Genomic DNA, 6000 nt, shown 5'->3' with positions numbered 1-6000 from the left:
TCTTACACATAGATATGAAGTATTTTAATATAAATTACGTGCTATGTGTACATATTGTCTGGATACTTGCTGTCTATGCTGAGTGAAAGATTTTTATACATGTTTTAAATGATTTAAACTGTATATGTATTTTATATCTACAAAATGTGTTGGGTAAAACATGGGTAGATGAAATAGTTGTTTTGTGATAACACGATGTTGTCAGTGATCCAGTCATCTAGTGGAGTATAGATGAAGACCATGGGCGATACTAGATGGTTCGATGGAACGCTAGTAAGCTCGTAACCTGTAGGTGTTTTTGAACTAGGTGCTCATTAGGTATTTTGAACTGAGTGTGTTCACTACGTATCTTTGAACTGAGTGTGTTCACTAAGTATTTTGAAATAAGTGTGTTCACTAGTTACTTTTGAACTAAGTGTTTACCAGATGTTTCAGACTACGTGTTCACCAGATATATTCCATAAGCCTTGGTAATGATGGACTTCGTGTCGATTCCTTAGGATGATCCTTAGGAATAAATAAACGAGGAATAGCGGGTTCTTAGGGTAGATCCTTAAGACTAAAGAAGATAATGGGGATGGGTAATTGGGTTGATTGTTTGATTGTTTAAACATAATAATTATATTACTGTGGGTTGAAAACCATATGTACTCACCAGGTTTCCCAACCTGACCCACTCAGTTTATGTATATCACAGGTGATGAAATGAAGTGACATTACAATGAGAGATTTAAAGAGATGTAGATCACTAGTGTAAATAATTGTAAGTTCTGTTTATGCTTATGTTTCTGTATTAACGATGACATCCCAAACGTTTTAAGATGAATAAAAATACGTTTCTTCGAAAATGTTTTAAGAACGTATTTATCGTGTTTTTCTGGGAAAAAATTCCGCAACCTTTTTATAAAATGAAGTACTCTGATTTTCATAAAGCATAAACAAAATCGGTCTTTTCTGGCCGTGATTTTGGGGATGTCACAATGAGGCTTCATGCAAATGATCCTCTTGGATAGAATAAGGGAGATCCTGCTACACATTACAACTATGAAACAATTGAAGCGAAAGTGGCTTATAATCATATGTATTCTTTTGAGAAGAAGCCAAAACAAAGCTATGTGGTTACAAACGCAGATATGAGCCAACTTGATTTTCCAGTGAATGAGATGATGTTCATAATGCCTCAATTCAAAATTGTTGAAAAGTTCAAAAATGAAGATGAGTATACCCACATGGAAATTAGGTTTCATGCTGTTCTTGGGAAGCTCCAGAGGAGATTTGGTCTTTATTGAAGATAAAAAGGGTGATCAGTATTAAGAAGGATGATTTGCTTGAGAGCGTGACGCAGAATGTCTGTCTCTATGTTACAAGCGCGAATGGTCAAGTGTATGATTTCTCTGTGGCTAATTTTCCTTTGATGAATTTGTATGATCTTATACACGTTGCTTCGCTTTTGAAAAATAAGGATGCTTCGTATCTTCGAGAAACTAATCCAGAAGTTTTTAAGCTTGATCTTGCTCACATCAAGATATTCGTAGATAACTACTATGAATGTTTGGCATTAACTGATGTGGAGTTGGCTACTGCGAAGGGGTTAGAAATGAAAGTTCCTATGGAACCAACGAAGAATCAAGCTAAGTTAGAGAACTATGATGATGGGGAAATATGCTTGAAACCATTTGGGTTAGTCTTCGTTGGAAAGGATAAAAGTGCGAAGAATAAAAGATTTTTATTCCAAGCATCCGAAGTTGAAAGGTATACCACATCCCAGTATACGAACTTTATTGTTCGTATGAATAACTGTTCGAAGAAAAATCAAGGGGATAAGAAAGAGATGAAGAAGATATTATCTTGGTATACTGAGATTCGAAGGCTGATGCTTTTTGCTATTCAAATCATCACAAATTTAAAAGTTCGACTCATTAACAAAGGGTGAGATTGTTAGGGTCAAAATGTTGTAAAGAGTCGAAGTGTTTGTATTGTAATTTCGTATATATTTACTAAGCCACATGTTCAGTTGAAACGTAATGTTGAGTCCTTAGTATTTTTTGTACTTTCAGTATCCTATAAATAGGGTATGAACTTGAGTGTAGGTAAGAAAGTTGACACAACTTGTATTATCTGTTTTTGTACTCAAGTTTCTGAAAGTAATCAAAGATGAAACTAGATCATATTTACATTGTTTGTTCATTCTAAATCATTAGTTGAATTACTCTGATTTACTTTCGATTACTCAATACAATTCTTCTTCATGAGGAATAGCATGCTAGTCTAGGGCGAAGGATCTAGGAAGGATGCCTTATGTGCCTGCTTTACGAGGTTATTGAACTGTATGCTAGTACTGATTAGTTAGTAATATGATCTCCTGAATAGGATATGCTTGATTATGTTTACTCAAAGCCCGAATGTTTCTTGCTTTGTGCTTTTAGGAGTTCTAGTTATCTTCAACTAACTAGTGAACGAATATGTTAAGTTACATATTACGAATACTAAATAATTTCAGAAGGTTAGGTCTAGCTCTATTTCACAAAAGGTTAGGGTAGAACCTCTCATTCGAAGAATTATCTTAGTGATATGCAATGTTATTCACAAGCTAGTTAGGGGAAATAGCAAGGACTTCTTATGTAGCTTATGGCGGAGAGTGGGTTGGTGATTTCCCTTGGGAAGCCTAGGATGAGATTTGCGCGTGAAATAGTAGCAATATAAAGGACTTGGTGGAGTCTAGGCAGTTCCTGAGGAAATTACGAATAGATGTGGAAGGTAGTATGGGCTCGTACTACTAAAAGCAGAGGATCCATACTCGAATCAAGGAAGGCTAAGATGAACACAGGAAACTTGTAGTTTGTTAGATCCCTCGAGTGATGATATGTATATTGATGTTTGTTATGGTGTATTTTCAGTATGGTGATGCTACGCAATATACTAGTTGGCACTTCAGGTGCTGGTGAGGCATCAGGCTCAGGCTTTGGAGCCGGGCAGTTAGACGAGCAGATGAGAGAGTTCATCACTCCTGAGATCATGCACATCATTTTAGACCAGACTCATGTGATCTACGGTATGATCAAGGAGGATATCTTGGAGCTTTTGGATAAGAGGTTGAGTGCATTCCGTACTGAGGTGGGGGCCATGATGGGGCCGCGCACGCTAACATTCAGGGAGTTCAGAGCCTGTGGAGCTCCCAACTATCATGGGGCTCGGGAACCCATTGCTAGCGGCAAATGGTTGGCAGATGTCGCCAAAGCCTTTCGCACCAACAAATGTCCCGAGGGGGACACGGTTCGACTTGCTTCATGCCTTCTAAAGGAAAAAGCATGAGATTGGTGGGAGGAGGTTAGGAGAACTATTGGTGATGATGTCACTATTAATGCGATGACTTGGAGTTATTTATCGGCCAGGTTCGAGTTTGCACGTGTGATTGAGGTGCAACAGTTGGAAAGGGAGTTCCAGGACCTCCAGTAGACTACAGAGACGGTGGCTGAGATCATCGCTATGTTAAAGGAGAGAGCCCTTATCGCTCCACAATACGTGGCAAACGAGGAAATGAAAAAGACCAGATATCATGAGATTCACGGAGTGATATCCGCTAGTTTGTATGTCGATCCATCAGCAAGATGCTGGAGGATACGATTGCTAAGGCTCAGTAGAGGGAGTTGGATTTGGAGATGGAGAGGAAGAGGAAATCAGATGGGATTTAGATAGGTAGTTCAGGCAAGAAGCCCAAGGTATCAGATCACAGATCGAGGAGCCAGCATCGCTGCAGCCGGTGTGGCAAGTGCGACAAGATGCACAAGAGGGCGTGCAGGGCGGGAAGTTCAGGCTTATTCAAGTGTGGTTGAACTGGTCAAATGAGTAGGGATTGTATTGATACCACCACCACCATAACAGTTTGAGATCTGATTTGTTTTTAGTGCGATCAGAGGGGCCACAAAAGCGCCTAGTGTCCGGCTTTAGTAGCGACAGGATAGGTGGCGGCGCTTGCTCCTTCTACGTTGAGGATTAAAGATGGCTGTCCAGGCCGAGCTGAGGTGCCTACAGTAAGCAGTAGGGATTTTCATTTTACTACAGAGGAGGAACATGCAGCTCTCGATGTTGTGACGGGTATGTATTCTCTCCTTATCTGTTTATTTTTATTGATTATCGCTTATGTTTACTTGTTTTGTTATAGGATCGTTCTTAGTGAACAGTATATCAGCTCTGGTATTGTTCAATTCGGGGCTACCCGATCTTTTGTGTCGTTCGCACTTAGCAAGCGATTTGTTGGAGCTCCGGGGGAGCTTGACTATCCATTGGATGTAGAGATAGTGGATGATAGGACTGTTCAGGTTGCGAGGATGCATCAGCGATGTACACTATAGTTGTTAGAAGAGCAGTTCTCCGTGTATTTGGTCCGTATTCGCCTACGAGGGAATAAGGTTATAGTAGGTATTAACTGGTTGAGCCCCAATGGGATAGTGATCGTCTGCGAGCAGCAGCTAGTGAGAGTTCAGACTCCTAGTGGGGGAGGGTTAATGATTCAGGGCGAGAGGCCGCTGTGTAAACCAACTTTATGTTCAGCAACGAGGCCAAGGCGCTACCTTCAACAGGTTTGCGCAGGGTATGTTGCCTATGTTATGGATACCCGAGATAAGGGTAAGGTGAGAGTGGATGATGTATCGATCATGTGAGAATACCCAGTTATATTCTTGGAGGATTTGCCTAGGATACATCGGGAAAGGCAGGTTGAGTTCAGGATTGACCTAGTCCTTGGTGCGGCTTCGATAGCCAAGGCACCATATCAGTTGGCTCCTCCCAATATACAAGAGTTGTCTACACAATTGCAAGAGCTGCTGGACAAGGGATTTATCACACCGGGTAGTTCGCCATGGGGAGCCCGATCCTGTTTGTGAAGAATAAGGATGGGTCACATCGGATGTGCATAGACTACTAGGAGATGAATAAGATAACGGTGAAGAACCGTTATCCCTTCCCGAGGATTGATGATTTGTTTAACCAACTACAGGGTGTATCTTGGTTCTCCAAGATTGATCTACAATCGGGTTATCACCAGATGCTAGTCAGAGACGAGGATGTGCAGAAGACAGCTTTTTGGACTCGCTATGGTCACTATGATTTTTAGTGATGCCGTTTGGTCTCACCAATGCTCCAACCGCGTTCATGGATATCATGAACCACGTGTGTATGCCGATGTTGGACTGGTCTGTGATAGTCTTCGTTGATCACATCTTGGTTTATTCTAAGACTCAGGAGCAGCACGAGGAGCACCTAAGGGAGGTGCTGGAGACACTGAGGAGGGAGAGACTTTTTTGCAAAGTTCTCCAAGTGTGAGTTCTGGTTGCGCGAGGTGCAGTTTCTGGAGCACCTTCTCAACCATAAGGGTATTTTGGTCGACCCGACCAAGATATAGGCCGTGATGCAGTGGGAGGTTCTGAGGTCTCCAACTGAGATTCAAATAATTGATGATTTTGATATATCCCTTCCAAAAAATTTCAAATCTAGGGGATAAATGGATTAGCTTAAATTATTTATTTAATTTAATGGATAATCCTATGAGATTTATAATTTAAATTAATGGGTTAATTTTGGATAATTATTAAATCAAGGTTTTAAATATTGAAGATTTTAAATTAAAAAGTATTAATTTCAAAAATTTTAAATAAGATTAAAACCCTAGTATTTTAAATGTTTAAAATACACCCTTATACTATTATAATATTAAAATTTTAATTTATATATGTATTAGATGAGTCAGTCTTACCGTTAGTAGGCCTCATGTAACGCCCGGTTCCTAGTATGTATGTTAATATAGAATTAGTCATTTTTGTAAAGGGACTCAACGATTTGGAGGCCACAGACTTGTCGAGTGGGAACAAATGAAAGGATATGGGACTTGAAGTTTACTCGACGAGTTGTGAGGCCTCGACTCAATGAGTAGGGCTGCCAGAGTACGTGTATGAGAACTGCATGCTAGAGTAGGGCTAAGGATCTTGGAAGATGCCTTATATG

This window comes from Lactuca saligna, chromosome 9, assembly GCF_052625555.1.
Source record: "Lactuca saligna cultivar CGN05327 chromosome 9, ASM5262555v1, whole genome shotgun sequence".
NCBI classification, from domain to species: domain Eukaryota; kingdom Viridiplantae; phylum Streptophyta; class Magnoliopsida; order Asterales; family Asteraceae; genus Lactuca; species Lactuca saligna.
The sequence above is the reverse complement of the archived record's forward strand: the minus strand, read 5'-3'. Positions refer to the sequence as shown.